The following is a 16,526-nucleotide window of genomic DNA, read 5'->3' as shown; positions in this document are numbered from 1 at the left end:
AACAAAACAGAGTTTAAATATTAATTAATAAAAGAGAAAAAAAATCACCAGGAAAATTACAATTGAATGGAGAAGGAGAATAAGGAGTTAATTAGAGTAAACGAAGTGTTAATAGGGGGTTCAACACAGGAACATTAAATTAAAAATTTTTACTTGACAACTTGCTTTAACTGTCTTCATTTGTAGATCGGAGTTCATCCCTTCGATCTGTGGATGAAAAAACAGAAAGTTACAAAATGAAACAATGTTTTATTGTAGCTTTCTGTATTCGGGCTGAGCAATGTTGTGGATAAACTTTGCCAGACTGCTTTTTTTTTACAGCTCCTGCTGTGGACCTTATCTGTGTACTCGGCAATGCAGCTGTGATTAATCAAAGCTGAATTGCCATGTACTCTGTGACAGGGGGATCCCGGAGACGGCAGAAGGACTGAATGTACTAGACACGCCCTGTGTACAATGATGACATCATTTTGGGCGTGTCTAGTACGCCTAGAGTCTGCAACTGGTTAATAAATCTTTTTATACAAGTGTTGCATCTCATTTAAAGTTTAATGGAAAGTGTTTCTAGTTCTTTTTATATGCAAATAAGAGTTTGAGGCATGGAATTCTAAGGCACCAGCACACATTATTAGTTATATGATGCACTGGACCTGTCTATGGCCTGCCCTCTGAAAACCCCTACTGACTGCTTTGTGTGCCATTCATGCAGCCTCCTGGAAGATGTGAAGAAATGCCCTGTACACACGGTGGGACATTGATCGGACATTCCGACAACAAAATCCATGGATTTTTTCCGACAGATGTTGGCTCAAACTTGTCTTGCATACACACAGTCACACAAAGTTGTCGTAAAATCCAATCGTTCTGAACGCGGTGACGTAAAACACGTACCTCGGGACTATAAACGGGGCAGTGGCCAATAGCTTTCATCTCTTAATTTATTCTGAGCATGCGTGGCACTTTGTACGTCGGATTTGTGTACACACGATCGGAATTTCCGCCAAAATTTTTGTTGTCGGAAAATTTTATAGCAAGCCCTCAAACTTTGTGTGTCGGAAATTCCGATGGAAAATGTGTGATGGAGCCTACACACGGTCGGAATTTCCGACAACAAGGTCCTATCACACATTTTCCGTCGGAAAATCCGACCGTGTGTACGGGGCATAAGTATTCCAGGAGGCTGCAGGACCCGATACTTATCATTTGCGTCAACAATTAACTGATCTAAAAGAATAGAAAGGAAAAGACAAAAAAATCTGCAATTCTACTTTCCTGGGGGGAACCAAATTATCTTTGGGAGGTCTTGTCTCTCCTCCAATCTGGAAATGTACACTGGAAGAAGAAGCAGAGGACTGATGAGCTTATCTCTCTGTCACTCTGCTCTCCACTTATCAGCATGCTCCTTGCACTGTAGCACAACTGATTGGTTCCTTTGTGTTTGTCCCCCCACATCTCAGCCTTGTTGTACAGGGAATGCAAGAAGCTGAGACCAGGTCAAATTCAGGTACCTACACAGCTTGCATTCAAAATTGCTAATAAATACAGAGCTGTATTAATGTGTGCCTTTTATATCTGCCTAGAGTTCATCTTTAATTCCTTCCTTTCTTTTTTCTTTTTTTTTTTCCCACTCATACTATTTACTTAGATTGATTATTTAAAAGGCAAGCCATCACCATCTGATCATTTTCATTGTCATGTCACGTAGGTGAAGTCTTAACAAAAGGTTACATGAACAGTCCTCATCAAATGATCGATTCACCAGCAGCAGATACACCAATAAATAATATTCAGATCTATGCAGTATTCTGCCGTCTAAATGGCATATTTATGGCAATAAAAAAAAATGAAAACTAGGCACGACTTGAGTTCCTACGCAAGATCAGAAATCATCCAACTATTCTACAAAATGCACTTAAAAGATAAATATAGGCTTCAGATTAACTTAAACAATTCCCCCCACGTCCCATTTTATGCTCATGTTTAAAAAAAGAAAAAGTATCATGCTTTAAGTTCAAAGATGACTGTCTTATTTTCATGGGTTGCATGTTAATTTTGAACGTCTGGACAGGTTTTGAAGAACAGGTAACACACCATGATCTAATTTGTGACTTGCTCTGTCAGTGTGACAGTTAACTGCCTTAAAGTGGCTAAATTATGCAACTTTCAACATATGTACTGTATTCAGTCTTTTTATAGTCCTTCCCCATCCCCCCACCCCCCTTCTTGAAATTACAATTGCAAAGTGACAGAGTGGAATAGCTCTGTGTTGTAGACCACATGAATCTAGTTAGCATTTAGCCTGATTTGCATAACAACAAGGAGTAGGCAGTATATCAAACTTGCAGGAAAAGTCAGTTCATTATTTATTGGGAAAAATAATGTTATCAAGAGGGAGCCATTTATAACTAATAAATCAAACCCTAGGAGTTATAACCCCGGTGCATTTTGCTCTTGTTTCATTATATAGCGCTGTCCACTTGTACATAATTATCAGCTGTGCTGCTCAGTTTTTTACTTTGCCTCCCGAAGGCGGAAAAAAAAAAATTACAAAAATACTTTTCATACAAGTTAATTGCTTTGGTGTTGTTTAATGGTGATAATAATACATTTCTATTATAAGGGCATGAATTGTAGACCATTTCATTTCACCAGTTTATTTTGGATTTGGAGGTAAGGGAACTAAAACTGCTTGTCAAATCATAACCATTAAACATAGTATTAAGCTTATATCCAACAGCATAGGTTGTATTGTGCTAAAAGTATCCAAAAATGTCACTGTAATTAATTTTCTTTTAGATTTGGATAAAGTGGTGGCGGTGGTGGTGGTGGTGGTGGTGGTGGGGGGGGTGTGACCTCTATGAGATTTTTATGGCTGTTATTGTCACCATTATGGAGATTCAGACTCTCCAATTTTTCATAGTCACCAGGAATGAAAGTGAGGGTAAAGCCAATATTTTGAGTTGCCATTTGAACAGTTATGGCTCATTTATACTTGTATTAGCCCTCTGAAATACGAATAGTAGTGGAGGTGTTTTGACAAATAAAGAGAGAACAACACTACAACCATTACTGGGATATCTCAGCAGTTCCACAGCTCAAAACCCAGTGCTAAGGCTAAATTATCTCTGGGAAGCTTGCACAATATAATACCTTGCAAAGTAGAATACAACCATAAATTCCAACGCGTTTCGGCCGTTCAGCCCTGACTGGGTGAAACACGTTGGCTTTTTATGGCTGTATTCTTCTTTGTTTAATACAGGACAACTGCTAGCTGATATTTACTGATGTGTCAGCTTCCTTTAGAGGTTTTGACACAAAAGCCTGCACTATCATATCACCACCTGCATGCTTTGCTTGCAGCTCTGGAGTGGTTGCAGCATGGCACTGTCACATACCTTGTTGCAGAGCCTTATGTATAGAGGGAGGCCTCTCGTACAGCCCCGGCTATGGGACCACTGATGTTGTGACAGTGGCCGCTAGAGCGCAGTGAGGTATAAGTGTCTGTGAGATGTTCCGTCAGCCACGGTAGAGGGTAACAGATGCTTCACCAGAGACAGGTCAGATTGCTGGGACAGCAGATGGCAGCAGAAACGGCAGACCCAGGACTGGGCAGACAACAGGCTGCAGGTGCTTGACAGGCAGCTAGCAGGTAACAGGTGTGGTAGAACTGGCAGCACTCAGCAGGTGAAGGACCAGCAGGGACCAGGTGGCATGCAGAGCAGGACAGGTGGACAATTGGATGCAAGGACAGACGAGCCAGGTCAGAAACAGACCGCCAGATACAGGCATTGATAACAGGCAGAGAATGGTCAGGATACAAGCAGAGGTCAGCAACGTATAATCAGGCAGATGACCAGGAGGCAGAGCAAATACAGAGAGAGGCCAAGGTCAGGGCAGATAGTTTTTAAATAAGTTTAGGGCAAACAGGGTTAGTAACAGAAGTTAAACACAGGAACAGGAGTCACGGGTAATAGCTGCAGATCAGACAGAAATTCAGTAGTGCATCTGCTGCACCTATTGGTGCCAAAATTAACCAGTGTTCACACCAATGCACACACGCCCACACGTGCGCCTGTGTACTGCAAGATGGGCACCCGTAGTGCCAGTGCTGCGCATTTGTGTGCCCTCGGAGTATAACTTGCACTATAGCTGGTACTTCCCTGAGAGGCATCATCCACTTGCACAGGGAATTTAATTCTTGAAAAGGATCACGCCTTTTCAGCTTAAGGGAAGGCAGAAAAAATGTCTCAAATGCATGTTTTACCACCCCCAACTCTAAGTGTAAATAAACCCCTATAGTAGATAAATCAAAAGCAGACACCTGTTACCATGAAACTGCCAGCCAACTGGCCATATACTATTCAAATATATCCTTCCATTTGAACAAAATGATTGTATTGGCAAGCAATTCAGTTGATTTAGTCTCAATTTAGATTAGATTCCATCAGCCATAAAGCTAGCGTCACATCTGTGGTTCTACCAGCCATGTTTTCACGGACATGGCAGACCATTCATTTGAAAAAGGCTGCTGTGCCTGCGTTTTATGCAGGAAAAAAGCTGCACCCTTTTTAAAATGCAGCCAGATGTAAATCACATGGTGCTTTTGCACCATACAATTTCCTGAAACCAAAACTACACTGCAGTTTCAGATGCATGGGGTGGCATTAATGAATGGCAGCCCCACGCATCTGCAGAGGAGCAGCGCAGTTTGGCTGTGGGTGGTTGCCTGTGTGGGAACAAGTGCGATTTTCCCACTGTCCCGCAGCAGCAACCACCTGCACAAGTGTGAACCCAGCCGAATATGAAATCTCCAATTGTTTTTCATCAATTTGTAGCACTGAGATGCTTTGGTCATTAATGTGATCATATTTCAGTCGATCAGATTATACAGTTGAAATCCAATTCCCTGTGTAGGACATTTGATTTAATGGGTTGAACACAATAGATTGATTATTCCTATTGGGAGAGATCAATCAGAAAAGAAACCGATCATTTCTCAAAGAGTGTATGGCCACCATAGGAGGTGATTTCCCTCACATTGGAAATATAACCCCTCACTCTCTGTTGGATCTACAGGATAGGAAGTGAAGGGAATTTTTTTTTTTTACTCTATCCAAAATGAAAAAATAAATAAATAACTTTACATATACTTTAAGGTTATTTCCACTTTTGCAGTCAAATTTGAGAAAACCCCACTATATGTTTTTTATATGTTCCCATTTACACAGCGTGCCTAAAAACATTTTTTTTTTTTATATTTCTTGCTATTTGGATGTTTCTAAGGTGTCAGTGTCTTTATCCGCACACAAAGATAGTTATACCTCAATACCATACACTGCAGGAGGGGGGTTCTAAATTTTTTACCCTTTCTTAGGACAGACATTGCTCAAATCTAGCTTACAGCTGATAATGAAGAACTTTGACCAACCCGTTCCTTGAGATTACAAAGCAGGGAGAGCATGGCAGGTTTTTTAAACAGGAAAAAGGGACTTCAAAAGGTAACCAGCAATTTTTTTTTAAAGTTATGCTGTGTTAATGGCAATGTAACAAATTTAAAAAGTAGGTGTTATCCCAATTTGACTGCAAAAGTGGAAATACCCTTTAACCACTAGCCGACCAGCTCACACAGATATACTGCGGCAGGTCGGCTCTCCTGTGCAAATTGCCATACCTGTAAGTCGATTTGTGCAGGGTGGATAGCGGGCGCTCGCCGCGGGAGCGTGCCCACAGGTCCCGCAGACTCGATGTCCAGTGGTGAGGAGAGGCAGAACGGGGAACTGTCTATGTAAACAAGGCGATTCCCTGTTCTGCCTAATAACATGACAGAGATCTACTGTTCCCAGTGATCGGGAACAGTGATCTCTGTCATGTCCCAGTGAGCCCATCCCACTACAGTTAGCACACACCCAGGGAACTCACTTAACCCCTTGATTGCCCCCTGGTGTTAACTCCTTCCCTCCCAGTGACATTTACACAGTAATCAGTGGCTATTTATAGCAACGATCGCTATATAAATGTCAGTGGTCCCAAAAATGTGTCAAAAGTGTCCGATCTGTCTGCTGCAATGTCGCAATCCCGCTAAAAATCGCAGATCGCTGCCATTACTAGTAAAAAAATAATAAAAATAATAATAATGCCATAAACCTATTCCCTATTTTGTAGACGCTATAACTTTTGTGCAAACTAATCAATATACGCCTATTGCAATTTTTTTTTTATCTAAAATATGTAGAAGAACATATATCGGCCTAAATTGATGAAAAAACATTTTTTTTGGATATGTATTATAGCAAAAAGTTAAAAAACTTCTTTTTTCAAAATTGTCACTCTTTGTTTATAACGCAAAAAATAAAAACCGCAGGTGATCAAATACTACCAAAAGAAAGCTCTATTTGTGGTAATAAAAGGACGTTAATTTTGTTTGGGTACAGCGTCGCACGACCGCGCAATTGTCAGTTAAATCAATGCAGTGCCGTATCGCAAAAAATGGCCTGGGCCAAACTGTGTAAAGTTTGGAAAATCCTTCCGGGCTGAAGTGGTTATATGCCAGACCACCCAAAACTGGTAAGGGAGAAGAGGATGCCGCTCACCGAGGACAGCCATATACATGGATGAATGAAAAACTTCAGCCTCTCTCCTCCCAGGCCACGGACGACTGATGCATTTCACCCTGCCCACAGGGCTTAATTGTAGGGGTCTACGTGGAGGTCTCAACAATTTAGCCCCATGGGTGGGGTAAAATGCACTATGCCATGCCTGCATGAGCTGGACGGGGCCCACATATATAGTACGTTAAAAGCCTTACTGCAATGGGTATTTAATCCTACACAGAGCGTTAACACAATCTGCAGGGCTTTTCAGAAAAGTTAAATTTCTTAAACTGAAGTTGAGTATATGTTTATACTAAATGTAGATCCTCAAAAAATTCAAATTTCTAAAAAAAAGGTAGTACCCTGTACACACGGTCGAATTTTCTGATGGAAAATGTGTGATAGGATCTTGTTGTCGGAAATTCCGACTGCGTGTAGGCTCTATCACACATTTTCCATCGGATTTTCCGACACACAAAGTTTGAGAGCAGGCTATAAAATTTACCGACAACAAAATCCGTTGTCGGAATTTCCGATCGTGTGTACACAAATCCGACGCACAAAGTGCCACGTATGCTCAGAATAAATGAAGAGATGAAAGCTATTGGCTACTGCCCCGTTTATAGTCCCGACGTACGTGTTTTACGTCACCGCGTTCAGAATGATCGGATTTTCCGACAACTTTGTGTGACCGTGTGTATGCAAGACAAGTTTGAGCCAACATCCGTCTGAAAAAATCCTAGGATTTTGTTGTCGGAATGTCCAATCAATGTCCGACCGTGTGTACAGGGCATTAATCTTCAGAACAGTAGCTGATTGGAATCTGAAGGAAAGTTGCTTCTTGGCACTCATTTTGAAACATTTCACCAAGTTCATGTACAAGGCTTAGGCCCATCAAAATAGAAGGAGGTGGGAGTCCTGAGTAAAGTTTGTCAAAAATACAGTAATTGCAGTATATAACATTGGCCTTTTAATATGTTCAATCAAAGCTTGAGTTCCTCAGATATGCAATGCCATTTCTTTGTAAAATTGATTTCTTTTTGATAGAGGAAATGATTTCAAAATATCTGACATACTAAAGGATGACAAACTTGTGAAAGATAAAAAGAATCCTCTGGTGGTACTGCTATGACCTTCTGACAAGGTTCACTCTAGTATACATTTTTAATAATGTTCTCACCTCTGGAAAGAATGAGCTGGTAGCTTTAACCACTTCTCTGTACATCCAGATATGGCTGGGAAAGATTTACATTATACTATATATCCTTTTATATTGAGTAAGTAATTAATTTCATAAACTCTAGAGATTGTAGAACTACAACCAGGCTGAAAACTGCCCAACGCCATACAAATGATCTTGTTTTCTGCTCTTCTTCATTAACCACTTCAGCCCCGGAAGGTTTCACCCCTTTCCTGACCATGCCATTTTTTTGCGATACGGCACTACTTTATTTTAACTGATAATTGTGCAGTCGTGCGATGCTATACTGAAATAAAATTGATGTCCTTTTTTCCCCCAAATAGAGGTTTCTTTTGGTGGTATTTGATCACCTCTGCGGTTTTTATTTTATGCGGTATAAACCAAAAAAAGACCGACAATTTTGAAAAAAAAACAATATTTTTTGCACAAAAGTTATAGTGTCTACAAACTATGGGATAGATTTATGGACTTTTAATTTTTTTTTTGTTTTTACTAGTAATGGCGGTGATCAGCGATTTTTAGCTAGACTGCGACATTGCAGCGGACAAATCTAACACTAAGTGACACTTTTTGGAGACCAGTGACACCAATACAGTGATCAGTGCTAAAAAAAAAGCACTCTCACTGTATAAATGACACTGGCAGGGAAGGGGTTAACATCAGGGGCTTCCTTACTATGTGGGGGATGGACTGACGTGAGGAAGAGATACATCTGTGTTCCTGATTAATAGGGATCACAGATCTCTCTCTTCCTGTCTGACAGAAAGACAGTCTGCCTTGTTTACATAGGTGGACCGCCGTCCTGTCTCTCTAGCGAACCATCTCGGGTGGCCGGCGGCGGCCAGCCTGGCTGATTGGCTCCCAATCACAATGGGAGCGCGGCTCTGGTGGCACGTGCATGCCCCAGAGCCAGTGGAAGAAATCTTGTAAAAGTACATGATTTTGCACTTAAGGGCCGCCCTGCCCGCAGTATATGTAGGTGGGGCAGTCCTTAAGTGGTTAATCAATCATGAATTCTGAAGTCTATGGGGTTAATTTAATAAAGTGAAAAAAAACTATGTACTTTGCAAAGTGCAGTTGATCCAGAGCTTAGTAAATGAGAAGAAACTCTGCTGACTTCCATCATCCAATCATGTGCAAACAAAAATGCTGTTTTTTTTCCCTTGCATGTGATTGTGTACTCTTTGCAAGGTGAAGACTAACCTCATTTACTATATTAAACTATTAATTATTTATTGCTGTAATGCAGTAAGGTTACACATTCAGTAATCAATTTGCTTCTTTTTTACCTGCAAAGTATTGCAACAAAGGTTAGCAAACCCTTTGCTGGTAGCACGAGTAGAGTTGGACCGCTGTTCTCACCCACAATTAAAAGCCTAGCCCTCCAACTTATGAACCAAATATAACAATTAGCGCAGAGCATCTCAAAATTCACAACCTAAATCATATTAAAAAATTTTTCACCTACATCCTATTGAAACATCATGATATGAATATATAAATAAATTGTTAAATCCAGTGACTGCCACCTTTGGGTAAAAAGCCTGCTCACCTCAGCTTCAGACCCCAGAAGAGAGTCTAATAGGCATCAGTCATTTTCCTCCTCCTTGGGCCCTGGGATAATAGATATCCTTGTGGAAAAAAGAAAAGAAAAGAAACGCGCTGTCTTAAAGTGATAAATAATAGCTGCCAGCACAACAGAAATCTGTGAATATGTGAACAAATGGGAAAGTGGTAAAGTGCAGTGCTAAAAGTGAAGGTGAAAGTGAGATTCCCCTGATGGGATCAAACTAATAACAAACCATTACTGATGTGCTAAAATCATGATAAAATACATACAATATTACTCTAATATACAAACAACAATAATGATGATGTTTACATAAACCAACAGTGCATATATATATTAGAATGAAAGTCCCTAAAGTGACTCCAATATATATAGTGACTTGCAAGATAAATCTGTGAACTAGTTGTCTGTTGATAACGAAATTCCCCTTCTCGGGGAGTAAAAGAAAAATGTAGGCACTTGGGTATATATAACAATTGTGATACAACATAACATCACAATGGAACAGTTTGCTTAGGATCCAAAAAAGACATAAGATTAATCTTTCACATACAGTATATATGGTTGGTAGGAAATAAACAAAGTAAATAGTCATATCTCACAAAATAGATTCCTGCCTTGTGTTTTTTTTTAAGCATCTACAGAGAATCGAAACACAAAAAATGTGAAGTGTAACATAGTCACTAAAAAAGGGGAAGGAGGAGAGAAGGAAGAAAGTGTAGACAGAGTTTCAGGATCCCATTGCACCCTTTCGAGATATCGAAACCATGGATGCCACATTCTGTTAAATTTCGACTGGGTGTTATTAAGGGTGCACAAAAGCTTACCGTCAATATTCAATTCAATTTTCGCATAATGTAGTTAAACAATACCACCGACTGGTTCCAGCATCTAGCTATGGCGATCCTAGATGCCAAAATAATATAGAATATCAGTCTTTTGAGGTATTTGGAGGCTTCGATGTTCACTTTTTGGAACAGGGCTATTTCGGGAGTTCTGGGAATGTTTTCTTCAGTTGCTGTGTAGGTGAAGCTTCTAATCCAGAATCTAGTGATTTCGGGGTATTGCCTGTGAGCCAAGCCTTCTCATCCAACATCAGTGCCTGACCTCACAAATGCACTTCTGGAAGAATGGTCAAACATTCCCAAAGACACACTCCTAAACCTTGTGGACAGCCTTCCCAGAAGAGTTGAAGCTGGTATAGCTGCAAGGGGTGGGCCAACTCAATATTGAACTCTATGGACTAAGACTTGGATGTCATTAAAGTTCATGTGCGTGTAAAGGCAGGCATCCAAATACTTTTGACAAAATAGTGTATATAGACAAACATGTGTGCAATGTAATAGTCATGTTATGGCAAACATATTAAAAAATAGATTTTGGGTTTACATATACTTTAAAAGTAAATTGGGTGGGGTTTCTGAAGTTGTGTTGTTTTTCTGGAGAACATTAGCAGTTTCCTGATTGATTGATTGATTGATTCATTATTTTCGCTTGCTTTTTAATAGTTGAATATCAGATGTGGGTCTAGTCGTTAGGTTTGCAATCACATTAAGTGGAAAAGGAAGTTTGAAAAGTCTGGAAGTAAATTTGAGCATTAATTTTAATTACCTTTGTGGAGTATTTAATATTAATTACCTTCATGAAGTATTTATTAGGATGGGAAATTAATGATACAGGTATTGCTTTGGGAAGTCATTAATCAGGCATGCCAATATATTTTGTTGTTTAGAAGCCCAAAACAAATAGATGTGGAGTGTGCCGAGCCAGGTTCGTGAGCACATTGATCAGTGCTGAACACACACTGTGTTTGTTGTGCTACAAATGCAATAAAAAACGGATTGCCATTTTGGTATACAAGCAACAAAGAGAAGGGTTATTTAGAATTTGTTCGAAAAATAAATATTTAGATATACATATCACACATTAGCTGAATTTAGTTTAAAGGTGCACTCCAGTCAAAATAGAAAGTTAATCTGGAAATTCATACAAACTACAAAGACTACCTGCTCGGGACTTATGTTTTTCATCCAGATATAGATGTTGCACAGCAGTCCAACACAACCCATTTCGTCTTTACCTTGGTTATCATTTACCTATCTGTTTGTTATACAGCTGAGGAATTTCCGAACATGCCCTCTCCTACTTAAGATGCTTTGCTGTCCCTCGCATCCACAAACCCTAAATCTATTAAGGTGTTAGCAGCATCTCACAATCAACTGTTAGATTCAAACTGCCCTGACAATTTGAGTCTGATTGGTCAAATATTAGCATGTAAAAGTGGAGTTCCACCCAAAAATGGAACTTCCACTTTTTGGATTCCCCCCCCCCCTCCGGTGTCACATTTGGCACCTTTCAGGGGGGAGGAGGGAGCAGATACCTGTCTAATACAGGTATTTGCTCCCACTTCCTGGCATAGCTCACCGCGGCGCTTGCGGTGACCTATGCCACTTCCGGCGCCTACCCCGTCCTCCCCCCCGCTGTATTCTGTGAGACACAGAACACAGCAGGGACCTGAGAGGACGCGCAGCGCGACTTGCGCATGCGCAGTAGAGCACCAGGAAGTGAAGCCGCACGGCTTCCTTCCTTATTCCCTTACCGAGGATGGCGGCGGCAGCAGCCAAGAGCCGAAGGATGGATCGGCTTCAGGTGCCAACAGGTAAGTGTCCATGTATTAAAAGTCAGCAGCTGCAGTATTTGTAGCTGCTGGCTTTTAATATTTTTTTTTCAGCGGACATCCACTTTAAGGACCTAGAGCGGCAATTCTCAACCAGAGTTCTGTGAAACCCCAAGGTTCCTCCAGAGGTTGCTAGGCGTTCCTTGAGGTTTGGTTGATTGAAGTTTCATGTGATAGTGCTTGGATAGTTTTAGGTCCAGCTCCACTTGCCAGAGCTAGTGGCATGACACCAATGATCTTTTTAGCTGTCCGTACTGGTGACATTCTGACAACCAATATAAGAGGTCATTTTTCTCACTGTCCACTAATGTAAGGGGCATTTTCCCTCTGACTCCAATAAACTGGTTTCTGCAGGGGTTCCCCATGATCTGAAAATTATTTCAAAAGGTTCAAAAGGTTGAGTAAGGCTCACCTAGAGACTACCTCGACCCTAGATTCCTTTGCTCCTCAGCTCACATGTGTATTTGGAGATACCTGCTTTCAGACAGCTAAGGTCCTGCTTTGTGAGTCATAGCTGATCCCAGCAGCTAACTCAGCTTTGATTGGCAAAAAACTTCAGTGTCCACTAACCCATGAATAAATAAATACAAACAATATTTTTAGCACTCCAGTATAAGCTTACTTAACCACTTCAGCCCCGGAAGGATTTGCCCCCTTAATGACCAGGTAATTTTTTGCGATACAGCACTGCGCCGCTTTAACTAACAACTGCGCAGTCGTGCAATGCCGTACCCAAATGAAATTGATGTACTATTTTTCCCACAAATAGAGCTTTCTTTTGGTGGTATTTGATCACCTCTGTGGTTTTTATTTTTTGCGCTATAAACAAAAAAAGAGCGGCAATTTTGAAAAAAAAGCAATATTTTTTACTTTTTGCTATAATAAATATCCCCCAAAAAATATAAAAAAACACATTTCTTCCTCAGTTTAGGCTGATATATATTCTTCTACATATTTTTGGTAAAAAAAATGGCAGTAAGCATATATTGATTGGTTTGCGCAAAAGTTATAGCATCTACAAAATAGGGGCTTTATTTATGGCATTTTTATTATACTTTTTTTTTTTTTTACTAGTAATGGTGGTGATCTGCTTTTTTGCAGGACTGCGACATTGCGGTGGACAGATCGGAAATTTTTGACACATTTTTGGGACCATTGACATTTATACAGCGATCAGTGCTATGAAAATGCACTAATTACTGTGTAAATGTCACTGGCAGGGAAGGGGTTAACACTAGGGGGCAAGCAAGGGGTTAAATGTGTTCCCTCGTTTGTCTTCCTAACTGTGGGGGGATGTGACTGACTAGAGGAGGAGCCAGATCGCTGTTCCTAGCTAGTAGGAACAGACGATCTGTCTCTCTTCTCCTGACAGAATGGGGATTTGTGTGTTTACAAACACACATCCCGTTCTGGCTTTCGTGCCCGCGATCGCGCGTGGCTGGCGGACATCGCGCCTGCCGGCCACGTGTATTGGGACCCTTGCCGTGCAGCGTGCTCGCACGCACCTGCTATAGCTGTTTAAAGGCCTGACGTACAGCTACGGCGATTTGCGCAGGAGAGCCGACTTGCCGCAATAGATTGATGGTGGCTGGTCGGCTACTGGTTAAAAATCTCATTAAATTATATGAGTTCTCCCTGTCTGCTGACCATCTTTTTTTCACAACTTCCAGGATTACCTGCATGCTTTGCAGCTTTTCCTCTGCTGTTTACATTCATTTTCTAAGGACTACATACAGTATTTTATGGTACCTTATTGCCTCCAAGCAGCAATTCCTGTACTGACTCCGTGTCCTGAAACTTCTCTTCTTAGACCTCTGTAGTTCAGAAGGCAGGCTCTGTGAAATGTGTGACACAGCAGTGCTCACTCACAAAGCATAGTGAATACATTTCACAGAATTCAAAGAAGTAGGTTTTGTATGTTATCTGTATGTTATGGATAGAATGGGAAAGAGCTGCGCTCAAAAATATTAATCATAAATGGTGAAATCAGTGCATAAATTGATAAATCAATAGACATGTGCATTTGTTTTTGTCCGAATGCATTTTCGTCCGAATTTCAGGTATTTTCGTTATCGTTTTAACAAATGATAACGAAAGTGCAGAATCCGAAAAACAAAAGATCCGACATAAACAAACGCTTTATTTTCGTTTTCATTGCTACAACAGTTCGATATAGATAGGAGATTCAACATGATGATGACAATAACAATCTGTGTTCAAACCTGTGGTCGGAATGTGCCTAACCTTAACTCTATTAGTCCAAGATTATTCTACATAGAGAGAAAAGATTCGACATAGAGAGAAAAGATTCAATGTAAGGGAGAAAAGATTTGACGTAGGGGAGAAAAGATTCGACGTAGGGGAGAAAAGATTCGACGTAGGGAAGAAAAGATTCGACGTAGGGGAAAAAAGATTCGACATAGGGGAGAAAAGATTCGATGTAGGGGAGAAAAGATTCGATGTAGGGGAGAAAAGATAAATAAAAATAATGATGATAATGAATGTTATTGGCTGATTGTAACCAAAGAGGAGGAGCAGTAAAATAGCTAGAACTAAGTACACACGTATTTTGGCTTATGGTGTCTGTTGAAAGTTCTAAGAAGATTCGACGGAGCAGGTAAACTATACGGCGTTGTACAGTTTATCTGCTTCGTCGAATCTTCTTTGAACGTTCAACAGACACCATAAGCCTTCAATGACAGATTCGACCTTAATTTGGATTTTCGGACGAATGCAATTTTTAACGAAAAACTAAATAAATAAAAACGAATTTCGGGAGTAACTAAATAAATTTATTTTTTGGACGAAAACGAAATTCCGAAACGAAATATTTCAGTGTGCACATGTCTATAAATCAATAGTCCATGGATTCAATTCAGGTAACCACCACAGTGACGTCACACAAAATAGAAGACGTGCCCGACCACCATATAAATTGCCTGCTTACCAGATAGCAGGCAACAAAAAGCGATCGGCTGTAACCCAGCCACGGCCTTTATCTTGCAAAGACGGCTGCTGGACCCACACAGGGATACCCCTGGTTTTGGAGCTGGTGATAACAACCCCCTAGGCGTCCTGCTGGATCATGGCTATGCTTGAGATGTACTCCGGGGAAGCTCAGAGTAGGGAGAAACTGACCATAGCGTGATACAGTATACCATTTATTAGAAAAGAAAGGATGTATTGCACTTACATAAATAGGATAAAAAATGCATAAAACAAGTGCTGTCCGGTGAACACAGGAGCCCGTCCTCCTCACACACAGCGTGTTGACGTCAGTGCGTGCGCTCGCAGACGGGTTTCATCATAGGTGACGTTTTCAAAGTGTAGATTTCCTACCCTTGCAGAACAGTGTGGACTGTTAAGCATACACCAGATTCACATGGTCGTGACATGGTCACCTGGTCTTCACCTGGCTGTTTTCTCTGGTCTGGATGGAACTCCTCATCTCAGCCCGGGGGGGAGATGATCATCCTTGTCCCTCTTCTTCCATTGGATTTAAGGTTGGGCGTCACCATTTGGCCGTACTGTAAGTTACACACCTTTATTTTGAGAGATTGTTCTCCGTTTAAAGGATATCCTATACTTATAGATATCACTGATTTAATTTCAGAGCATTTTTACTCCTGATGATTGGCATGAGCCATGAAACATGCGTCGAGTTACATGGAACTGATGCTTAAACAATTTTGGCTCACCATGAAAAATCGATTATGTTCATTGAACTTTTATGAATGGATGAGTGTCCTTTTGTAACTATAATGCTTATTATGTTTTATCTTACTCTGTATAACTATACATATTTATGCAAATGTATTACATTATATTGTGTCCTGTATTACTGATTGACACCCTCTGTAATGTGATTTGTTATTAATAAATACTTCCATTAAGGGCCAGAACAGGAAATAAAGGGAAATCACCCCTTGTCACAGTGTGAGGCCCTGCTACTGTGGAAATATAGGAGAAAATGACACAGGATTTGCATTAAGGCTTAATGTAAGGTTCCACACTATTGTTTCTGAGCAAACTGTGGTTTTGGCTTTTTCTGGATTCTGTAAACCTGGATTGGGTCCCAAAGCTTGAAGTTTCCAAAGTGTCTTGGGTGGGACAGAACCTTCATTTCTGGATTTTACTGGATGCCTACAGCCTGTGTGAGTACACAGGTGTGCAGGGTTGTTATATACTCAAACCTGAGGATAGCTCACGGTACCCAGTTTGGAGACAGTTTCCATATTGGAGACAAGAGTTCTCATCCAGGGGTCAGAGGTGCCCCAGCCAGTAGCCAGAAGACAGGAGGTCTCATGTTAGGAGTCAGGTTGGCTCCTATCTAGTTGTCAGGAGAACCCCTATCGAGAGGCCAGGAGTGGGCCGTGCAGCAGGGCGCTGCCACGAAAGCCTGAGTGAGCCAAGAGAACAAATAGAGCTGGACAACACAGTCAGAGGGAATGGTAAGAATAGTAGCGGTGCTGCTGACAAGGGAGGCAG

Source organism: Aquarana catesbeiana, linkage group LG05 (assembly GCF_042186555.1).
Source record: "Aquarana catesbeiana isolate 2022-GZ linkage group LG05, ASM4218655v1, whole genome shotgun sequence".
NCBI lineage: Eukaryota > Metazoa > Chordata > Amphibia > Anura > Ranidae > Aquarana > Aquarana catesbeiana.
This window is presented reverse-complemented; position numbering follows the sequence as displayed.